Source organism: Podarcis erhardii (assembly GCF_964252035.2).
Source record: "Podarcis erhardii genome assembly, chromosome: 14".
Taxonomy (NCBI): Eukaryota; Metazoa; Chordata; class Lepidosauria; order Squamata; family Lacertidae; genus Podarcis; species Podarcis erhardii.
The window spans coordinates 6,537,267-6,561,341 of NC_138503.1; the positions used below are offsets into that span (position 1 = coordinate 6,537,267).

The 24,075-nt window shown below is 46.9% G+C and overlaps 1 protein-coding gene and 1 long non-coding RNA gene across 3 annotated transcripts in view; one reads left to right on the top strand and one right to left on the bottom strand.

Moving 5' to 3' along the window:
- Positions 1 to 24,075, bottom strand: part of CGNL1 (cingulin like 1) — an 83,162-nt gene that overhangs the window by 53,218 nt on the left and 5,869 nt on the right. The window lies entirely within an intron of this gene.
- Positions 6,311 to 9,659, top strand: LOC309329008. The gene is made up of 3 exons (XR_014151010.1): positions 6,311 to 6,658; positions 7,835 to 7,912; positions 9,450 to 9,659. It is a non-coding gene; the product is annotated as an uncharacterized lncRNA (long non-coding RNA).

Here is a 24,075-nt window from a genome sequence, read left to right on the forward strand (position 1 = left end):
TCAGGAAATGAGGGATAACAATCCAAAACAGGTGGATGTAGCAAGATCTAAAGCAGGGCAGGAGAACCTTTTTCAGGCCACATTGGCAACCTTTTAGGAGCGACACGCCAGTGGTGTGTGGGGCTAGAGGCAGAAGCGGGTGCAGCAACAATATTGCCCATTTCTTTACAGGAAAAGTCAGAGCGTTCCCACATACGGATGGCCACATCCCTCCATCCAGGTAAGCACCAGGCACAATCACAGTGCGAAGACACATCCTATCCAGGCAAAAGCACTTGAGGAGGATGCAGAGAAGCCCTACGCAGAGGTGTAGCAAGGAGCATAACTCAGAGGGCCAGACAGAGAAGTCTGGAGGGCCACATCCAAGGTTCATCGCCCTCTGATCAAACAACTGCATTTCTCCACATGAACCTCATTGGCAATTAAGATTTCCCTCAGAGGTTTCTCCAGGTGCTTAGAGGTCTGCCAGGTGGAAAACTGGAGAAGGCCTGCCATGACACTCCCTCCCTTGGTCTGTCTACCTGGCACCTTTTTGTTAAGGAGCCAAACTAAGGCTATACCAACATTCCCTACCTAATTTGGTACTTTCCAGATATTTTGGACTATGACTCCCATCTACGCCAACCAGTGCTGCCCAAAACATCTGGAGGGCTCCAGGTTGGGGGAAGCTGCTCTGAGCCATCTATTGGCATCCCATTGGCCCATAAGGGTATTCACTCTCTGTTATTGTGACTGGAGTTTTTGCCAGCTTCTGATATACAGTGGTACCTCGGGTTACATATGCTTCAGGTTACAGACTCCGCTAACCCAGAAATAGTACCTCGGGTTAAGAACTTTGCTTCAGGATGAGAACAGAAATCGTGCTCCAGCGGCACAGCAGCAGCAGGTGGCCCCATTAGCTAAAGTGGTGCTTCAGGTTAAGAACGGACCTCCGGAACGAATTAAGTATGTAACCAGAGGTGCCACTGTATTTTACTGATTCTGCTGCTGCTCCTGCATTTTATTCATATTATGAGCAACAATATTTGGATATTTCAATAATTAGAATATGAATTATTCTTTTTTATTAACCATATTTGAAGAAAAGTGGACATGAATCCATAAACAAACTAAAAAGATAGATACTCTAAGGGAGGTGCAGAATATATTCTACTAGTTCTGGAGACACTTTGAATAACTAGTAACTGGCACTGGCCAAAAGGTATCATTTTTTAATCCCCAAATCTAGCAAGGAAGTACTGTCTCTGGCTCATCTTCCAAACAGAAAGAACTTCCTTTCTCCCCAGGTCACTCCGGGCACCACATCAGTCAGGCCGACCCAAACCAACTCAGCTACTACTTTGCTGGCTGGAAAACTGCAGGCCAGAAGGAACATCACAGAGTGGCTGCACTGGGAGCACTGTTTGCTCCTGGAACGGCTTATATGTAGAAAAAACTTGCGCAAGATGGAGCATTTAAGTAGCTCTTAAAAATCTGTTTTATCAGCTGCTCGCTTGGGATCAGCTGTGTCAGAATCAGCATTCAAATCCAATTTTCTCAAGTACTGAAACCCAGCTGCGAATGTTTCAGAGGCCCTGTTGCAGGCAGCCAACATCTTAAAAAGAGAGGGAGGGAGGATGCTTTCCTTACATTTTTCTACCTGACTGAATGGGTTTAGGAAAAAAAAGGGGGGGGGAATCCATTGTTGTCCCAAAAGCAAAGAACTAAAATAGGCTACTTCAGGGAAAAGAGCTCCTTAGGCAAAGTTTCAGCTGCTTCATATGGTACTTCTGGGGAGATGTATTTGGGGAAAGAACACCACAGAGGAGAGTGGGGAACAGGATGGTGCAGAATGAGATCCCTTGGCCGGTCCATTTATGTGATTGACTGTCACAAATCATGGAGATGGCTGGAAGGGAAGGAACCAAGAAACTGCAGGCAGAATGCCCCACTGCCCCTGTCCTTGATGCCCCCCCGCCCCCCCCCCCCACTGGCAGATCCAGGCCCCCTCCTTTGCACTCATCCCTGCCATTGCAACTGGCCTACAGCTGTGTCCAGAGTGTCCACTGAGGGTGCAGCAGCAGCAGCAGCAACAGCGAGGGGAATGGTGCTGTGCCAGCAGCCTGGGTGAAGCCATGCTCCAAAGGAAACATCAGTTCCCCCCATATCTGCACCCGCCCTGCCTTTTTTCTTTTTTCCTCTCCAGGGCTCAACTCTACTGTAGAACCTGAACCTGGGACTTGACGGCCACCAAAGCAGGGATGTAGCCACTGTTCCCCACCACCACCACAGCTCTGGCCGAAGGTGGGAACTGCAGCCTGGGACACCTCTTTCCACTGAGAGGCTAGAGCAGGTCAGGGGTACTCCTCCTGAACCCCCAGATAAGCTCCCAGGCTGGGCCTGTTGGAGATTCTGTTACCAGAGGCAACTTGACACATTCTGATGCCTCCTTCAGGCCATCATAAAAATGAAACAACTGGACAATTTGCAACTCTTTTAATGGGGCTTCTGCAAGCGCTGCCTGAGGCAAGCAAACCACCTCGCCCTGGAGACTCCAGGTGTGTCCTGCCTTGGCCCATGCTGCCCAGACTCTGTCTCCACTTACAGACTTCCGACACAGCAGGTCAAAGGCCTGGAAACGATGCCTTATGAGGAACGGCTAAGGGAGCTGGGCATGTTTAGCCTGGAGAAGAGGAGGTTAAGGGGTGATATGATAGCCATGTTCAAATACATAAAAGGATGTGACATAGAGGAGGGAGAAAGGTTGTTTTCTGCTGCTCCAGAGAAGCGGACACGGAGCAATCGTTCCAAACTACAAGAAAAAAGATTCCACCTAAACATTAGGAGGAACTTCCTGACATTAAGAGCTGTTTGACAGTGGAATTTGCTGTCAAGGAGTGTGGTGGAGTCTCCTTTGGAGGTCTTTAAGCAGGGGCTTGACAACCATATGTCAGGAGTGCTCTGATGGCGTTTCCTGCTTGGCAGGGGGTTGGACTCGATGGCCCTTGTGGTCTCTTCCAACTCTAGGATTCTGTGATTCTATGATTCCATGATTCTAGGAGTCTTCGCCAAGCACCAGGAGGCAGTTTTATTCTACATACAGTGGCATCTCGGGTTACATACGCTTCAGGTTACATACGCTTCAGGTTACAGACTCCGCTAACCCAGAAATATTACCTCAGGTTAAGAACTTTGCTTCAGGATGAGAACAGAAATCGTGCTCTGGCGGCGCGGCGGCAGCAGGAGCCCCCATTAGCTAAAGTGGTGCTTCAGGTTAAGAGCAGTTTCAGGTTAAGACCTCCAGAACAAAGTTCTTAACCCAAGGTACCACTGTACATTTCTTTTTTCTGGTCTGTGTATGTACAAATATCTTACTGCCAAAATGACAAGAGGCAATGGAATTCTTTACAGTACTTCAAAAAGGCCACCAAAGCGACGTTCTTAGCCCATCGCCTGGCCATACCAGTTTCCTCACGGCCGCCTCTCCTCTGGCCCTGTGGTGACCAACCAGTGTTGGATTTCCTCTATGACTGAAAATTATTTTATTTATCCTTCCCTTTTAAAACAGGAAACACTTCAGAACTAGCGGCCTTTGGCAGGCAACTATGGGGAGGGGGGGTGCAGGGGGTGCTCTTATTCCATGCCGAGGTGTTGGATGAGGGAGACAGAGAAACCGAGGAACTGAAGTGTCATATCAGATCACACAAACAGGAAAATGGACCACTAGGTTTGTAAGTAAAGGCGGAATGAAGACACGAGCAGACGGCCAATTTATGCTCACTTCTCCAGCATCAAAGGGCAAAAAAAGAGAACCTGGCAAGGTCCATTTGTATTTCTGCCAAAATGGCTCCCACCAAAAGACACACAAGGGGCCCTTTCAGATATGGAGACTGGCTATTAACAATTATTAATTGCTAGCATATGAAGTTGCTTCCCCTATACTCAGAGCAACACTATTTGTTCCATGGCAGATGTGGCTCTAAAGGGGGTGGGGGTGTCCCTCATGAAATGCAGCTGTGAGAGGCTGTCATTTCAAATAGATGAGCAGGGGGCTAATAACTTCAGCGGTCTGATTTTCCAGTCAAAATTGCCTCTCCAAAATACTTTGCTACCACTTGGGGTGGGGAAAGATGGACCGGGAGGGCAGTTTTCATCAGAAAAATGGGCTGTGTGGAAAGGGTTAAGGACCCCTCCCCCTTTAATAGAGTCATAGCCACTTGTGGCTTCTTTTCCTTGAAAGAATCACCCTCTTACCAGCTAGCTAGGGATCTGAAGGGACCAAATCAAAGGTTGGCGGGTTTTGGATATAGTTTCCAAAGAGCTCCAAGGATCTGCACAGGACCCCATTCCTCTTAGCAAGATAGAATGCCACACTTGGGACAGTTAACTATCCCTAAATACTGTATAGCAAGACTTCCTGTTTGGCAAGGTTTAATGTCTTCCCTTCCAACTTACTAGAAGGAAGATACAGCAAAGCCCAAATGAACAACAGATGTTGCCCTTGTAGCAGCACTGAGGTGTCTTCCAGGTTCTTTTCTACTGTTCTTCTATTAGGAAGACCTAACAGATCCCACTATACAGTGGTACTCAGGTTAAGTACTTAATTCATACCAGAGGTCCATTCTTAACCTGAAACTCTTCTTAACCTGAAGCACCACTTTAGCTAATGGGGCCTCCCGCTGCTGCCGCGCCGCCAGAGCACGATTTCTGTTCTGAAGCAAAGTTCTTAACCCGAGGTACTATTTCTGGGTTAGCAGAGTCTGTAACCTGAAGCGTATGTAACCTGAAGCGTATGTAACCCGAGGTACCACTGTACAGTCCCTCCCTGGCTGATCTGCTGAGTCTATTAAGGAGAGAGTTTAGCATTATATACCTGTGATTTACAGTTGTATCCATGCACTGGCATACGAAGGGGGGGGGAGCACACCGCCCCAGGCTCCATATGGGGAAAGGGTGCCATCGCGGCTGCCCCCCCCCCGGACGCACGCCGCATGGTGCGCAACCCTGGCCGTGCACCATGCCCCCATGGGCAAAGTGCCACGCCCCCCCCTCTTTTGCGCTCCGGGGACTGCAGCATGTTGCTCCACCACTGTATCCATGTATATTTTTATTAGTATTATTGCCAATTGTTATACAGCATTTAAATGGAAAAATAAAGAGTTTCATTAGAAGAAACTCATGGGCTTTGGGAGACCACGTGTCTTCTGTAGAATTTCCAGCTTGACTCTGGCCAGTGCTGAGCCTGAGGCAATTTACTGTATGTCAAATCCACCCTGTACCAGACCCCACAGAACCCTACAGAAAATTGCCACATCCTGTACTTGTTGCTGAGCCCTGCCCAGGTTCCTCCCACACAGAGGCTTGCACTGCACTCCCAGGAATGTGATCTGTTCTCTCTACAAATGAACTTCAATCGCATTCTGATATTTCGCAACTTATGCAAGCAGGTCTTTCCAGGCAGCAGGTCAGACTGGAGAGGCAGCCGGCACCACTCTCAAGCTTCTCCAGAGCAATCCTGAAATGACTGTAAAGTGCAACCCACCCCTAAAGGGAACCTAAATGCAAAACAAGAAACGCACTATCAGCTCTGTGGCCAATGATCAAAGAGCTCCATGCTGAAGACATCCACTTCAGCACTGCCTAAATTGTTTGAATTTTCCTGGACTCCCTGGCTGCAGCCTCAAGCAGCTCCCACCCAAAGAAACTTTTGCTGCTGTTTTCACTCTGGTCATCAGCTCCTGGAGAAGGGGCAGAGCTGAGCAGTGCAGCATCTGCTTTGCATGCAGAACCGGGGAAAGGGATCCTGCCTGAAACCCTGGGGAGCCACTCCCAGCTTGTTAGCTTAGGCAGCACTGAGCTAGCTGGGCCAGTGGTCTGACTCAGTGTCAGGCTGCTTCGTATACTTCTACCTGGCTGGTCCCCTGAGCCTGCCTGTCTTCAGCCCTTGCCTCCTTCTGTGACATGAACTGGCAGGATGCAGAGGAAGGGGAACAGGATCCTGGCAAGGGCTGTAGCCACGACTGGTACACACCAAGGCAAGAAGAAGATGGGGAAGGGGAGCTTGGGGACTTAGGAGGTACGCACAGGACATGGCGTGGGGGCAGCTGACAGTTCACAGGAGCCAGGGGAGGGGGGACATACCAGCAAAACCAGAGACAGCCCCTTCTCCACAGACATGGCGCTGGGAACAGCGGGAAGGGTGCTCTAGGAAACTGAGGCAGGCAAGGGAACACAGCCCAGCTCACTAGTTGACCAGGTGGGGATCACAGGGATCAGTAGGTCTGGGAGAATGTTTGTGGTCACACAGCTGGATTAGGCTCAGGGCAGGTGAGGATCACATGCCTTGTCGAGTGCAGAGACACAGTTGCTCAGCTAGAGCAAACCCAGATGTGTCAAAATTGGAAGGATAAAAGGGAAGCAAGGCAGAGAATCTGTGTCTGCTCAGCTTTCCATGTTGATAGACCACGGCTTGGCTGCTTCAGAAGCTCCACTGGACTGTGACTTCGGGACTGACCACAGGTTTTCTGACCGCAGGTTTTCTGACCCTGGATCTGCTGCAGAGACGGGAGCCTGGCCTAACTGACTTTGGATTTGGCCTGGTCTTTGACCTCTTGGACTGTCGGACTACTCTCTAGCATTTCCCTTGGGAACTGTGTACACCAGTGGGACTTACCTCCATGTACGTTGGAGTTCAGGACATTCTGCTTCTAAGTTCCTTTTCCCCTCAAACCTGTTGTCTAGTCCAGTTCAAGCAATCTGGTTCACCCTTTGCATAGGGTCCCCATCCTTGCACTATCCCTTCCTGTCATGCTGTGTTAAGTCAGGAAGTCTTTAATTAACCATAGATTCCCATTAAACCTAACCCTAAAAACTGGTTGCCATGTCTGGAAGAAGCCAGGGTCTTAAACTAACTTCAAACCATAGACTGAGGTCTTGGCTTGGTCTGAGTCTAATATAGTTTTCCAGTTTGGAACGAGCAGGAAACGAAGCTTAACTAAAGACTTCCAGGCTTAATCACAGCACATTGAGGAGGGAAGAGACTGTATGTGCAGGCACAAAGCTGGTTCATTGTTTGAGTTTACTAAGTTAAAACATGGCTGGCCAAAGTTGGTCTCTTTCTGGCCCAGCTCATCTGCTTCCTTTTCCCCAGGTAGCCAGGCTGATTTCTCTAGTCCAGCCTCCATTGTGGTAAAGCTCCCCCAGAATTTCAAAAAATTCAAAAATGGCTGGACTCGAAACAAAAGCAAAAACCCCAATCCTAGTCAATATAGAGTAACTGTATTTTTAATTACACCAATCATTAGGTTGGAAACAACCTTGCCCGTTCACCAACATACAATTTCCACAGTATTCTTATAATAGTTATTTATATTGAATCCTGATATAATCACTACGTTGGTTTACAGCAGGGGTGGCCAACTCCCAAGAGACTGCGATCTACTCACAAAGTTAAAAACTGGCAGTGATCTACCCCCTTTTTGGGGGTTCAGGTCAAGGCTGTTGAGCTTTTCTTAGGAAGGAAAGCCCTGTTTTGGGGGGTTCAGGGCAAAACTTTTGAGCTTTTTTTAGGGGAGCCAAAGTTGTTGAGCTTCCTGGGGGGGAGCCAGTGAACTACCAGTAATCTGCCACAGACGTCCAGTGATCTACCAGTAGATCACAATCTACCTGTTGGACATGCCTGGTTTACAAGAAAACTTCACCACCACCTCACAGTCCTAGATCTCATGGCCTACAAAAAGCAAAGGAACATTTTCTTCCTGCAGTTTAGAATTAATTCACTGTCCCACATGATGTACGGATGGCTACAAGCTTAGATTGAGTTTTGTTCTTGTTTTTTGTTTGTTTGTTTGTTTAGAAGAAGGAGTAGACTAATTAACACCGGAGAAGAGGTCCACCAATGGCTACTAGATTCTTGGGTACTAAATCTTAGTAGGTTAGTCGTAAATTTGGAATTCAGAAGTTCATCATGACAGCCCCATAGGAAAATCCAAAAATGCTTTGCTGATCAGTTACTGTACCCCACCAAAGAGGAGCAGTATTCAACACAATACCCCAGTTTACTGGAATCAGTTTGACTATCCATAGTTTCCTTGAGTCAGTTTGTCCTTACTTCATAGATTCAACTTTCTAAAACACATTCGGCTTTAGCAACTCCAGCCAGTTGAAATACAACCTCTAGCTTTGAATTAGAAATGCAAGCAATCTCGCAAAAAAGGGTTGCCATTTTTAATGGCCAGCATGAAGTAGGAACTTCTTCTTGCTAGCCACTTCAATGGTAACACTTCAAAGAAAAGGAGGGAAATATCTCTGCTTATTTTCCCCATTCTCTTTCCTCTATGCTAATACGGCACAGACACAGTAAAACCCGAAAGCTTCAGTATCAGCTAATTCACTTGCCACAGCTGCACCTGCTCTGAAAAAGATCCCAAAATTGCACAAACCCACATTCAACTCCATTACTGAATCTCAAGAGGCTAGCAATGTCTGTTTGAAGTCGCTGCTCTTGAGGGAGTAGACACAATTCGCTATCCCCCCAAACTGAACCTGAACAGGTCCTATTCAGACCCAGCAGAAGGAAATGTCTTTATAGAAATGCCCATCATTGGTGTCTGCATGAGTCTCACACTTGGAATGTCGGGTATGAGCCATTTTGGCACTGGATTCCAGATTCTGAGAACAGGAGAGGCAGATTAGTGAACACTGGCAGCAGAACCAAGTAAAAGAATCATACACCTTCCTCTGGAAAAAAATGAACAAGCTCAACAAACTACCCAAATGAGAATCTCAGGTCCAAAAGAGCAATGCTCCTTTCACAAAAGAGATCCAATTGCCATGTTAGAAGCCAGGGCTCCCTTCCTGACTCTGCTGCGAAGCCACACGATGCAGCCCCTGGACCTTGTACCTCTAACCATCCTTGTCTCTCCTCCAGGAAAACAGAGAGCCCTTAAACCACAAAATCCAAAGCAGCACACCATCACCTGCTGCAGAGAATATTCCTTTAGGCTAATGGGCTACAAGAAGCTTCATTAAGGAGTGTTAATCCATCTCCCAACATTTAGCATTCAGCAAATGAAAGGCTAGGCTAAGGAAAGACAGCAGGCAGGTTAATTCATACATTATCACTTCTTAAATATTAACATTCCATTGTGGAAAGCCTTCCCAGGGGAGACACGCGTGACATCCAGGTTACTCAGTTTCTGGCACCAGTTTAAGCTTCTCATTTGCCTAAAAATTTTTGTGATGGTTTTAATTAGACTGCAAATGGCTGATTTGGGAGCTGAAAGTATTGCTTTTTACACTGTGTCTTTTAGATGGTTTTTATCATTACCCACATGAGAATAAGTGTCCAAAATAACATTTTTAAAAGAGCAAGCAATTCATTTTTATAAGAAGCCAGCAGTGAGTCTGCCTTACCACTTTGCACGAGAAGATTGCATGTGGCTTTCTCAAATAGTCTGATCTGTTTCCAGGTATGGAGTCTCTGTTTTGCCAGTCTAAGCCTGCTGGCTGGAACTGATGAGAAAGGTAAAGGGACCCCTGACCATTAGGTCCAGTCGTGGACAACTCTGGGGTTGCGACGCTCATCTCGCTCTATAGGCCGAGGGAGCCGGCATTTGTCCACAGACAGCTTCCGGGTCATGTGGCCAGCATGACTAAGCAGTTTCTGGTGAACCAGAGCAGCACACAGAAATGCCATTTACCTTCATGCCATTTACCTTCCCACCTATTTATCTACTTACACTTGACGTGCTTTCAAACTGCTAGGTTGGCAGGAGCAGGGACCGAGCAACAGGAGCTCACCCCGTTGCAGGGATTCGAACCGCCGACCCTCTGATCGGCAAGCCCTAGGCTCTGTGTTTTAGACCACAGCACCACCGGTGTCCCTGGAACTGATGAGAGCTGTAGTCCAAAACTTCTGGAGGGCTTCAGGTTGGGAAAAAGCTGGTCTAAAAGGTACAATTAACAGGTAAGGCCCTGTTTCCTCTTTTTCCTCCTCGGTGTTTTCTTGCCCCATTGATGCAGAGCCCCAAACTAGACTATGGTAGAAACATGTGATTCACTTTTTGGAGTTCTTTCTTGAACATCAAAGCAGCCTTTGTGGAAACAATGGCAAAGCAACGATGGCTGAGCTACCACTGAGAGCCAGGAGCCTTTGGTGCCTCTAAATGCAGTTTGCGCTTTCAAGCACAATAGCTGGTTTGTGTCCAAATATCTGATAACAACCAGCCCTTTTCTCCACAGGAGGCTCTGGCTTGTTTTACTAAGTTTTCCTCCAGCCGAGACTCCAGAAAACCTTGTGTCTCCGTAAGGCGGGACTCCCAACGAGATAATTACTGCTCTGTTTCAATACGGAAGGCATCCCAGACGGATTTCTGATGCAACAGCATTTAAAAGGGAAAAATGCTTTAAAATGCAGTTAAAACATAAGAAAGACGCTAGGATGCTCCACTTGCTTAGGCCCCAGCTCCATGGCTGGGGGGTGGGAAGGGGCCACAGCCTTCAATCACCCCCCTCTCAGATGTGGCCCCCCATCGAAAGATGCCACTTGGAAGCAGTTCCCACCCTGCCATGGACTGTATGAACTGGGCCCCAATCATGTGCTCCTCGTGGGAGCCAGGATTCTGGTTGTGTGGTGCATAAGCAGTGCAAGCTGGCATCATCTCATGCAAGGCGGGTGCCCCATAGGGAGGCCTCCTAGGCAGTGGCCTCATTTGCACAATTACATACACTCAACTCATTCACTTGCTACTCTACCATCCCTATCAAAACCCAATTATAAACAGGGGTGCTTCTCTCCCTCCCACCCCCAGCTGCTTTCTGTGTCATGTATGCCTTCCTTCTTGGACGCTTTTGCCGCCCTCCCAGCATTATTACAGTCCTTGCTTCCTTAATTATCATTCCATTCTCTGGGAAACTGGCCTCCGACCAGAGTCTCCTTTTTAACTCATTCCTCCGGGCAGTCAGATGTTTAAATATGCAGCCAAGGCTGCGTTAAGCACAAAGAGACCCAAGCAAAAATGACATCACCCGGGGGGCTCGGGCCTGCAGAAGCCACTGCTGCATCCAACCCCAGCAGCAACTGCTTCCCCATCCCTGAAACTCCCAGCGTACTCTTTGGGGCCAAGCCTGAAGAAGAATCCCTTGGAAGCAACACTCTTCCACTGCCAATGAAAAACCTGCAAGCAGTGGCGTAGCGTGGGGGGTGCAGGGGTGGCCGGCCGCACCGGGCGCAACATCTGGGGGTTAGGGTTAGGGGGCGCAAATCCACGGGTTAGGGGGTGCAAATTACTTGCCTTGCCCTGGGTGCTGACAACCCACGCTACGCCACTGCCTGCAAGGGAAAGAGAGTTGCAGCTGAACCCTGGACAGCGGCTGCCAGTCAGCATCACCAACCCTAAGTTGGATGGACCAATGGTCTGGCAGTGCCTAAGGCTGTTGCTTCCTCTGTGGGGTGGGGGTTGTGTATGGTCTGCCTGGGTGAGTTCATTTGTGCTTTAGGTGTGGTGAGTGGGTTTGTGTGTGCGCCTGCAAATGGCATGCAACCCTCAGAACACGGCCAACCTTCAATGCAGGCTTTGGGCCAGAGAAGGTTAGTCACACCCAGACTTGACCCTGGACCTGCCTCCTTCATACGTGATGGCTTCCTCGTCACACTTCGCATCAGCCTTTGTCCTCTCCAGTTCTATCCAATAGCTCTCCCACTTTCATTTCAAATCTTTCCAGGTCACATTCTACACAGAGCCATATATATATATATATATATATATATATCGTATTTTTCGTTCTATAGGACGCACTTTTTCTCCTCCAAAAATTAAGGGGAAATGTGTGTGCGTCCTATGGAGCAAATGCAGGCTCCTTGGCTTCAGCGATAGCAACACAAAGCCTCCGAAGCGCAGAGGGAGCGCTCCCTCCACGTTCTGGAAGCTTCGTGTTGCTTTCACTGAAGCCTGGAGAGTCTTGCTCTCCCGGCTTCAGCAAAAGGAACCTGAAGCCTGCGGAGCACAGCAGAAACTCACGCTGTGCTCCGAAGGCTTCAGGGATAGCCGCCTGAAGCCAGGAGAACAAGACTCTCCTGGCTTCAGCAGAGAGGGAGAGCTGTGCAGTGACCCTTCAGCCAAGTGGGAGGAGAAATGGAAGGGGCTCTGTTTCTCCTGCCGCTTCGCTGAAGGGGCGCTGAGCAGAGAGGGGGAGAATTTTTGTTTCTTGTTCTCCCCCTCTAAAACAAGGTGCATCCTATGGTCCGGTGCGTCCTATAGAGCGAAAAATACAGTATATAAAGTAAATTTATTCTCCTCATCCATGGGTCTTCCTTTTATAAAACATCAGTTATATCAGTGTTTCCCAATCCGTAGTTCACAACCAGCAAAAGGGTTGCAGGGTTTATAAGCAGCAAACCCAGTGTTTTTTTCTGAGGGGAAGCAGGAGGATGCATACCCTAAACATTTCGTGAATCTAAGTTTGGCCTCATTGAGGGGCAGTATTTCAATATGAGTAGGAAAATGAGAGTATCCCTAAAAAAATTTTTTTAGAAAAAAACCACTGAGTAAACCCAAAATAAATACTGCTTGTCACCCTAAACTGCTTTGATGAATACCTTTCAACTTTTTGTTTAGTTCGTATTTTATAATGCTGTTTTGACACTTGTAACTGAACGTCAGAAAGGTTTACATTTTAACACTTTGGGAACTGCCTTGATCCAGTGATGGGCCACCACAACGCAGGAAGTCACTCTCAGTGACCAGCACAGCTCACCTCCAATGTGCATCAGAGGCAATTTGCAACCATCACTCAAAACACCTCCCTGCAGAAGCACCCTATGGCAAACCATTACTGTATTTGCTGCCAAGGTTAGTCAATAGTTAATCCAGGGGTGATTTGAAGTTCATTATATTTGCTCATGTAGCCGTGCATTTTTAGAATAATTTTTTATAGCTTATTAAGTACAATTCTGCAATCAGATGGTTCTTACATTCCCATGAACAAAACCAAATAACTCTGTAAGTGCTATAAATAGTCCAACAAACTCCACTTTAGTAAGTGTTAAGCAGATTTTTTGCCAGGTTGCCTCAAGTAATGTTAGAGAATGGGAAAAGTTGCAGTTAAAATACATGAAACTGACTGCTGCCAAAGGCCTGTGGTCCAAACCCCATGTGACAATAAACCAATGGGTCACCATAATAAGCATTGTGGGTTACCATACCAAAAGGGTCGGGAACCACTGTGTTATGCCAAATTTATCTTGCACCTAAGGCTTCCATCCGTTATATTGCTTCCCAGTTAGTTTGGCGCTGTGGTCTAAACCACTGAGCCTAGCGCTTGCTGATCAGAAGGTCGGCGGTTCGAATCCCCGTGACGGGGTGAGCTCCCGTTGCTCGGTCCCTGCTCCTGCCAACCTAGCAGTTCAAAAACACATCAAAGTGCAAGTAGATAAGTAGGTACCGCTCCGGCGGGAAGGTAAACGGCATTTCCGTGCGCTGCTCTGGTTCACCAGAAGCGGCTTAGTCATGCTGGCCACATGACCCAGAAAAACTGTCTGCGGACAAACGCCGGCTCCCTCAGCCAGTAAAGTGAGATGAGTGCCACAACCCCAGAGTCGTTTGCAACTGGACTTAACTGTCAGGAGTCCTTTACCTTTATCTAGTTTGTTAGTTTGTTGTTGGTCTCCCTCCATTATCTGCTACTTAACTTCACTTTCTGAATTGCATCCACTATAAACATAGTACCGGAGACAAAGCTCACCTGACAAGCCTCTGTGCGCATTTTGGCTTTCGGTCCTGTTTTCTTTTAACAATGTACGTATTCTTCTTCTGTCATCATAGCCTGCTCCTGTCAATAAATGCTCTGTAACTTAGTTGGCTAGGGCTGATACAGGAGGGCACCAGGTTGGCAAAGGCTGTGACCGTATTTCTGAAGTGTGGCTTAATCTATTTATTAACAACCCTGTCAATATTTGCCTAATTTTGAGGGAGAGGTACTAACAGGTGTATTTTTAAGTCTCTGCCTGCTTGCTTTAGGAGTTGAGCTGGGATTTTCTATATCCCTGCTTGTTCATTTTTCAGTTCTTCTAATGCTGACTGATTCCTATCAAAGAATGCACAGAAGTTGTCTTCTCTGTGTCACATTTTACCTAGTTTTCTTTTCTGCTCATTGTCTGAAAGCTTTTTTACTGAATAGTTTCTTTAAATATTGCTACCATTATATTTCTTGTAAATTGTGCCATCTTCAGCCAAATTAGAAATTATTCAAGGAAGTCAGAATGGTAGTGGTAAGAGGACCCGTAATTTGTCTAGTTGGTGAAAGCTTTTTTAAATATTTCTCATTGTCTGTTCAAGTTTGTAAGTATGTGGATGTAGTTGCTGAGAATCTTCTTTCATCCTTGAGCTTGATAAGGCCTTTCTGGAGCCCTATTTTGTTGCAATGTATGGCATTTTGTATTATATTCTGTTGTTTTAATCTGCTGTTCACTACTTTGGGGAGCTTTGGACTGGAAAGCAGCATATTGCAGTCATAATGGTATTTCTCAACGACTCTCCTCTTATTCCGATTGGTTAGTTCTGGGCTATTATGTCAATGGAACCTGGGTCATTTGTGAGATGTTAATGTTGCTAATAATATCATCATTGTGAATAATAGTGATACTTAGCATGGAAACAGTACTTTTGAGTGTTCAAAGTATTTAACATACATTATATCTTCATGTGACCTTTAACAACAACTGTGTAAAGAAACAAAATTAAAAAAATTATTCCAGTAGCACCTTAGACACCAACTAAGTTTGTTATTGGTATGAGCTTTTGTGTGCATGCACACTTCTTGAGAAAGTTAACACTATCCTCTATTGCAGATCTGGAGGGAGGGAGGGTGTGTTAAGGCTTAAGGCATGGGTAGGCAAACTAAGGCCCGGGGGCCAGATCCAGCCCAATCACCTTCTAAATCCGGCCCGCGGACGGTCCAGGAATCAGCAGGTTTTTACATGAGCAGAATGTGTCCTTTTATTTAAAATGCATCTCTGGGTTATTTGTGGGACATAGGAATCCGTTCATCCCCCCCCCAAAAAAAGAATATAGTCCGGCCCCCCACAAGGTCTGAGGGACAGTGGACCAGCCCCTTGCTGAAAAAGCTTGCTGACCCCTGGGCTTAAGGCTAGCTGGGGAGTGTATAGAGCAGCCCTAGGCAAACTCCAGCCCTCCAGATGTTTGGGACTACAATTCCCATCATCCCTAGATAACAGGACCAGTGGTCAGGGATGGTGGGAATTGTAGTCCCAAACATTTGGCGGGCCGGAGTTTGCCTATGCCTGGTATAGAGGAGTTGACATTCAAACTGAAGACCTTGTTTGCATTTCTGTCTTTTAGTCACCACTGTTGCTTACAACCCGGAAAATCCTGACAACTTACATGAGCAGTTTGTAAATATTTATACTGAAAGCAAATTATCTCCAATTTTTATGGTAAAGTAAATTTTAACCAATATACATTCCATTCCTGCTAGAGTAGAATAAACTATTACTTTCAGGAATAACGCAACAACCCTTTCCTTGTGGGTTCTAAAGGCTTCCCTCTGAATCACGGCCGGCGTGCAGATCCCGAGAACATCAGGAGAATCAGGAAACTGCTCCAAACTGCTGGGCAAAGCCCTGCAGGCCACCTCTAGCCAACCCAGGCATACAATGCGGGGTTTACTTAGAGGAGGGTGGTTGCAAGCATGTAGCATGCAGACAAACAAGCCTTTGAACAAAGTCAACTTCCGCTGTCCCACTTTGTTTGTTTTCCTCTCTAAAATTTGCCAGAAGAGCCTTTGGACTTTCAATGCAACACTATCCATCAAAAGCAAAAGATCGCCGACACACTGGGTCCACAGTTCAGTGCCTACAAGCCGTTGGTCAGCAAGAGCCAGGCACCTGCCCCCCCCCCACAAAATAAAGAATCAGACAGATGGGGGGGGGTGCCAGCAGCTTTCTGAGCTCCTGTCTAGCCAAAGAGCTCAATTATCTGTGCATCACTTCAGGGCCTGACAGAGGTGTGCTGTTTTCCACAAGCCGGGGGGGGGGAGGGACAGGTTCAGTTCAGAACAGGGTAGTTATTTGACCCTTCCCCCCCACCTCCCCTTTTCCTGTTTTGAACTCTTCCCCCCAACCCAGCTGGGGAAGGAAGCAGGACATATAGCTTGTTAATTGGGGAAATGGCAGTGAAAGGGTTCACCTCCTCCAGTGTCAGTCCTACCATTGGGTAGGGTGAGCCTGTAGCCTCAGGCAGCAGGTACTGCTTGGAGGGTGGCAGAACCCCACCCCTTCTGGGTTCCCTAAGGCAGCCTGCTCACCTCAGATATTGTGGTGAATAAAAGCTTCACCTGCCTGTCTGGTAGGATTCTGCATGTGGGATGGGGTGAGCCCCATGTGCTCCTCCACCAGCCCTGGATTCCCCCCCTCCAGCTCAGGTGATCTCGTCTACTGGGGAAGGACAACAGCTTCTTTCAAGTCAAAAGATCCTATAAATCAGCCTTTCTCAACCTGTGGGTCCCCAGATATTGTTAAACTGCAACTCGCATCACCCCTAGCTAGCAAGGCCAGAGCTCAGGGATGATGGGAGTTGTAGTCCAACAACATCTGGGGACCCACAGGTTGACAGACACCTATTTTTCATGGTGCAAAGTTTGAAAGAATTCCCATGAAAATCTATACATATCCCTACCTATCACAGAGAAGAGTTTCAGCCTAGCTTTCCAAGCAGGAGGATCATTTTCTATCTGTGGGGATAGTTCCTTTGAGGGAGCACAGAGTTCCTTCTCTGAGGCTCAGATCCTAGATTTCTGCTATTAGTGGTGCCCCAAACCAACCCACTGGGCCAGGCAGCCTCCATCCCATCTCTGCTCTTCCTCATCCTGGGGCAAACTCTGCAATCTTCCAGTTAGCAAATATTAATGACTGTATTTTGCATTTTTGTTGCATTTCTTGAGGGTGCAGAGCACTTTGTCCCAGCAACATGTACACTTGTCTCTGAATGACTTCCAAACCTCATTTGAGCCAGTTCACACACTCCAGAGCGCTGGGGTTTTTGAGGAGGGTAAGGATCCTCTGCCAGCACCAATAAAGAGGCAGGAGCTCCTGGGGCTCTACAGGAGGGTGAATTTCCGTGCCTTTCAAACTTCTGTTCTCCAAGGGCACTTTTGGCTCCCAGCAGCTGTTGGGTAAACAACTCTTGCAGTACAGCAAAGGGGCCAGAGGGAGGGATCCAAAAGGAGGGCTTCCTGGAGCAGGCAAGTCGCTGCGCCCTTGGAGCAGCTCCACAAACAATTCACCTTCATGCATGACAACCCTCCAGCCAAGCTAACTTTTTTTGTGGGGGGAGCTTTCTATTCCATACTCTGGTAAGGAAGAGGTGGAATCAAAGAGGAAGAGAAGAATAGCATAGCATTGGGGGGGGTGTAAGCCCACCTCCCACCAAAGCAGCACCTGCTCCAAACCATCTGTACCTGATGCAGATAAGTAGGAGTCATGGTGACAACCATCAAGCTGGAATACCCTTCCCCACAAAGGTGCTAGGAGAAGTGAACCAAAGAAACTGAGCTGGTCAAAAGCTGCCTTTCTGGAAAAGATGGGTATTTTCAAATAATCAGAATGGATATTTATCGTCTTCATACCCCACCGAGAGCAGCACCCGCACCTCAGGACAGCCCTCTGGGACAGGTCAAGTCACCAAGGGCTTGATTCCCATTTGTACAAGAACCACAATTTATTCTTGTTGCCATTAATGAGAGGGAAACAGAAGGAAAAGAAGGGGAGGTGTTATAAAAGTTATCAGTTATCAGTTCTGTGGGCAGACACTGGATGCTCCTGATTTGATTCACTGGTAAGCATCATATTCCAGACCACAGAAGAGGTCATCTAGCTACTTGAGGCACCCTTCACCCCTTCCAGGTGATAGATTAAATTTGCATTTAATGTGGAAATTTCAGATTCTTTAAATAGGAGACACGGGGATCTCCTGAGCAGGATTGGGATTACGGTGTGCAGAGAAATGGAGTGAAACTTTTCCCTATTTTTCTGCCAAATCTCTCTCTCTCTCTCTCTCTCTCTCTCTCTCTCACGCGCGCACACACACACACACACACACCTAGCCCCAAGACAGAAGCCTCTACTGAAGCCCAAACAAACTTTCCCTCAGAATTTTGGAAGGAGAAAGAGGCAATCGTTGGGGTACCCTCCAGACCCCAGCTGTAATCTAAGCCTATTGCAGAGTTTGGTTTTGTTCCAGGGTCCTTCAGACTCTGGTCTCCTCCAAGGTTCCAGCAGGGCTGCAAGGGGCCCAGCTGGAAAACCAATGACTGACCCCTGAGTCACTGTAGTGCCTGACTACCTAGAGAAAAACCTGGAGATGGAAACATCTGTGCTCTGACATCACTTCCATGTGGGAGAGACAATGGAGAAGCAGCCAAGAGTGGCTCACAGTGAAAGTTGGACAGAACAGGCTCTCCAGGGGAGGGGGCAAGGGTCACAGGTACAAAACAATGGCACAAGAAAAAGTTTCCCCAACTACAACTACCAGCTTTTTCTTTTTTCCTTTTGCAAGGGGTGAGCCAAAGTTTTCTTCTTGTTTCCCTTCTGAGTTACATTCACCCAGACCTCCCTCCCAGCCTGGCCCCCATTTCTCAGCACACAGGACATGCCAGAGTACAAGTGTGAATTAAAAACAAACTTTGCACTCATTATTTCTGGTGCCATCCTTCAGGAGCTCCCACTTGACCAGCCCTCCCCCACACCTCCAGAGTGTCTCAGGATCTTGGAGATCTTGATGGATCTTCTACAGTGCAGGTGTATACATCCAGTAGCTCACTAAAAGCCAACATTGCAATAATTAAATGAATTTAGAAGCCAAGGAGATGGTGCAGCTGTCCCTGCTTTTGCAGCAAACACCGGAGCTTGAAGGAATGACGCTTTAACACGCTAATGTGTAGTAAGGTTTCAGCTACTTGTCAAAGTTTAACATTAATGTTAAATGTTAATGCTGGGTTAGCAAATCAACACACACACACACACACCCCACCCACAACAGGCCACACATTTCTGCAATCAAGCATGTTGTGCCCAGTTTTTATAAACTTTCTGCACTAGCTCAGCCTAGTTCTATGGCCTTTTCAGCCCAACCCCTAAGGAAGGTGGAGAACAGTTCTTCTCATGCTAGACTAAGATGGAAAGAAAGTGCCCTCCAATTCTCTGACAAGCAGCAACAGAGGGCTTTCCAGGGGAGCACCTCCTAACAGCCTAGGTGAAGGTAAAGGGACCCCTGACCGTTAGGTCCAGTTGCGGACAACTCTGGGATTGCGGCGCTCATCTCACTTTACTGGCCAAGGGAGCCAGAGTTTGTCCACAGACAGCTTCCAGGTCATGTGGCCAGCATGACTAAGTCGCTTCTGGTGAACCAGAGCAGCGTAAGAAAACGCCGTTTACTTTCCCGCCAGAGCGGTACCTATTTATCTACTTGTCGCAGGGATTCGAACCACCGACCTTCTGATCAGCAAGCCCAAGAGGCTCAGTGGTTTAGACCGTAGCGCCACCCGCGTGGTCTAAATCCACTACAAGCAGCAACAGAGGGCTTGCCAGGGGAGCAGCTCCTGACAGCCTAACCCACAGCAATTTAATTATTTGCAAGTCTCAATTTTTGCTGCTCAAAGTCAACACACACACACACACACACACACACACACACAGACTTTTCTCCTTAATACTACAGCCTCAGACAAAAGATGGACAGGATTTGCTCCCCAAAGCCCTATGCATGTTTTTACAGGAGTTCTGAAAGAGATGCTTCCCTTTCCATCTGCTACCCTAAGATTGTGATAATGACAGGTCAGTTCAAACCCTGCCAACATTTCCATCCTGAGACCCCAAAATGGCAGGCCTTTTCCAACATCAGGTGGCTTAACTGCAGCCCTTTCTCACATGTGAGGTTTATTTCAAAGGCTGCTTATCAAACAAGCATACATTAAAGAAATCAAAACTCCAGGCGAAACAACATAGCTATATCTGCTTTTCCACAAGCAAATGTGGACAAAAGTTTCCACCTTACATTGTTCTATGATCAGGGAGAGGGAAGATGAGCCAATGCCAGAGAGACCCACTGGGCTCAAGACACACAACCCTGTGAAATTCTGTGGGTGGGTGATCTTGGGTGAGTTGCTGTTTTTCAGCCTATCCTACCTTACAGGGTTGTTGTGAAGATATAATGGGTGCTGTGGGTGGGTGTGGGGAACCTGTAAGCTCCTTGCAGAAAAGCATAGTAATGTAGTAGAAGAAATAAAGTAAAATATACCAGAACCTGTTTTTCTGAAGCAGGAATGGGGAACTTTTATCCAGCTGGATTGCTTTATGGCGAACCTTCTGGCAGCTGCATATCAGGGCAATTTGGCAGGACCAGATAGCAATGGACGTAACTCTTTCTTTCCTGCAAGAGGCCACATTCCAGCCATGCAAAAGTGTCTTTTTGCTATGCACTCTCTCTCTGTCCTCTGGGTCCCGGCAAGCAAGTGGTATTACCATAAATCAAGAACACATTTCAGCCAGGCAAAATGACTTAAGGAAGGTGCAAAGCAGTGCTAGAGACTAGCGTGTCCCGTTGAGGGGCATGGCCTGAGGAAGGTGTCTGAGAGCCTGTTGGGGGGGCTGGGAGAGCTGCATTCACCCCGAAACCTGAAATACCCTCTCCTCACACCAGCTGCACAGCCTCCAGGTAAACCAGCAAATCCAGAAAGAAGCAAAGACTTGTTTTATGTGTCGCAAAATAGCCTTAGAGATCACTGCACTCATCATCGCCTCACAGCTGAATAAGAAATGCTTCTGGTTACAATGGAAAAGCAAACACAAACATGTCCTGAATCCTAGCCTTACACATTCATTCATTCATTCATTCATTTATTTGCATGCATAACATGCATCTCAACCCAATATGAGTTATTCAGACAAAAGAGACATTAATGGTGGTGTCAAAATCACATTAGGAAAATAAAGTTTCCTTCCTTTTTCCCAGCGTGCCCAACCCAAAACAGTCCCATGTCTACTGCCAGCGCCAGCACAACGGACAGGAGTCCTGTTCTTTCCACAAGCAGCCCCAAGACATTTTAGTCTCCAGTCTCAACTTTTAACCAACCCCTTGCCGCCTCCAAGTTCTAGCCTAACAGTATGCAAACCCCAGAAGATCCCTCTGCAGTTGGTGCAAGACAAAAATAGGGCTGGGGACCATGTATTCTCCCAAGTGCACAGACATCAACATGAGGAAACCATACAATTCACTCTGTTCTCAGACCCCTTGCTTCAAATAGGACCATTTGGCATATTCTCCAAAAATTTAAACTGACAATCAGCACAAAGAGCAATGGTTTAAAAGACAGTAGTAACATTATTTAAATTAAAAGGAGAACAAGCCACAGAAGTACAGGCAACTTTAAAAGGGAAACAGGACACACACACAAAAGAAATGTCCTGGCCAATCTCCAATCAGGAGTCTGGACATATTACTGATTTTTTATTTTTCAAATGTTTATGTCACTGTTTGGCTGAAGAGGATGGCGCAGATGAGAATCAAGACTGAAGCTTACCACAAAGCCAGTAAGCCATTAAAAACCACAACAAAGCAACAATAAAAATGCATAATCTTAAAGTCAGCAGCTGGAGACTAACACCAGCAAACTCTTTAGCAGCCCTCCAAAGCCTTAGGAAGAGAAGGGCAGTTTTACTCTCTTTCAGTGGCTTCAGCCCTGCCCTGGAATTCCTCCCCAAGGAGACTTCCGGCAGAGGAGACATGTAAGGGGTTGTAGAGTCAAAGACCCAAGAGATTGCCCAGATGGGAAGGCACCAACATCAAGGAGTCCTGCTCAATACTGTGCCAGACAGAATTGGGAAGAACATTCAGAGTTGCAGGGCCTCCTCAACACTCACGTTACCAGAAAGGATGCTCTCCGCATTACACACAGATCCTACAGATTGCATTCAACCCAAGATGTCTACAGCTCAAGAGTCAGCCTAAGATATTTTTCTGTCTGAGATGCCATGCCTTGGTCCGTGCAGCACAGTCATGGCAGCAGCTCTCCAGGGTTCCAGAAGGGTAACATCCCCAGCCCTACCTGGGGCCTTCTGCACTGCTGAGCTAAGGCAGTTCTTTCCCGATACAGCTACTGCTCAGAATGAAATGAGTGAAGTTTCCTCAAAGCATGGGACAAATCAGTCCCACAACAGACAAGGAAAAAGGACAGGGAGTTTTAAGCCTGCTGTCCTAGGCTGATGTTGCAACAAGGGAAGAGGGTGGGCAGATGGTTCTAGCAGCCCATCATGAAAAGTCAGGAATAGAGGGGTGGAAAAACAGCAGTGAAAACTTGAACAGTGTGGATGGTGAACATGCTGCTAACCTGAACCTGTTTGGTTCTTTATTCGCCTCCCTCCCCTGCTGTCAAGTCAACAATGGGAACAGCGCTTAAGCAACACACTTAACAGGAAGGTCGCTTCCAGACAACTTCTTTGCACAAAGTTTGTGGGTATTTATTGAGTGTTTATTCTGATTTGTTTGAGATGAAGTTCGATAATGTCGTGCCAAGAAAATGTTGTCCCAAACTTTCTAGTGCATCATTATCCTTATTGTAAAAAGTCTGATTTGGGAGAGAATAGAGCTTGTTGTGCAATAACTCCAAATTTAATAGCGCATGTATTTGGCAATATTCGATTGATTCCCACCCCAAAATAGTGACTCTCTGAGAGCTCCCAAAGTTGTTTAAGAAATTTAATTTTACCTTCCCTACCAGCTACAGATGTGTGGCCCATCATTAAACTGTCTACCTCTCTGCTTATCCCAGATGACATCAACAGACATTGTGCAAAAACTGAAGTACTCTGTGACACATCAATCACCCCAGAACCAACGCACTGGCTTATCATCCCTGGCTCTACAGAAGGCCAGAGGAGCAGACATACCATCAGGGAAAGAGCCTCTTTATAGAGGACAAACCTTTCAATGGTCTGAGGGGAGCAAGAGACCCCAACAAGAATTTTTAAAAATAGAAATTAGGAATTGGACTATTGGGGAAAATATAATTGATTGTAGCAAACCAAGTGTCAGCTGATGCTGCTCCACATGTCTCCAAGCAGATCAGGGTTCAGCAACATTTTTGGACCAGTGGGCACATTTCAAATTTTGAGAACGTGCTGTGGGCGCCAGTCATAAAATGGCTGTCACGGGTGCATGACATAACACAACATAGTTGCCAAGCATAACACAAAATTAGACAGTGGAGTCATGGTGGAGCTTTCCCCATAACTGTATTTTGTTACTAGAAAAGGTTTAACCAGCTGAATTCATGTTAAATGCACAAAAACTCTTTCCCTCAGTGCTAACCCTAAACCAAAGCTTAGGCTGCCCCATTAAACACAAGGAGACTTACTTCTGAGTAGAGAGGTGCAGTATACTATTTTACTGTACAGTGAATTCTTAATGAGTGCCTGGTCTTTCGCTCCTGCACAGCAGGAGTCATGCCTAAGCCTCTTTGCAAAGTTTTCACATCCACACTTATTGTGCAGTAGTAGCATTTGCAGAAATAACTTCTAGGGACTACAGTGGTACCTCAGGTTACATATGCTTCAGGTTACACATCCTTCAGGTTACAGACTCCGCTAACCCAGAAATAGTGCTTCAGGTTAAGAACTTTGCTTCAGGATGAGAACAGAAATCAGGCTCCCACAGTGTGGCAGCAGCAGGAGGCCCCGTTAGCTAAAGTGGTGCTTCAGGTTAAGAACAGTTTCAGGTTAAGTACGGACCTCTGGAACGAATTAAGTACTTAACCCAAGGTACCACTGTATCTGATCTCAGATGAACCCACCACAAGGAAAGAAGTATCCTGCTAAGGACAAACTACAGAGATTCCAAAGACTAGAAAATAAGATAGAAGCAGGAAAAAATAAAGGGAAGGGCAAATAATGAAAGATTATTGTGTCCAGTGAATTCACTGAAGAGTGTGGAGGAGAGAAGCCCTTCTTGCACAGTACAGGATCCTAACCCACCCTAAGCATCTCTCCTTCTTTTCCTCCTCCAGTGCCATCGGCCTCCTGCTGCT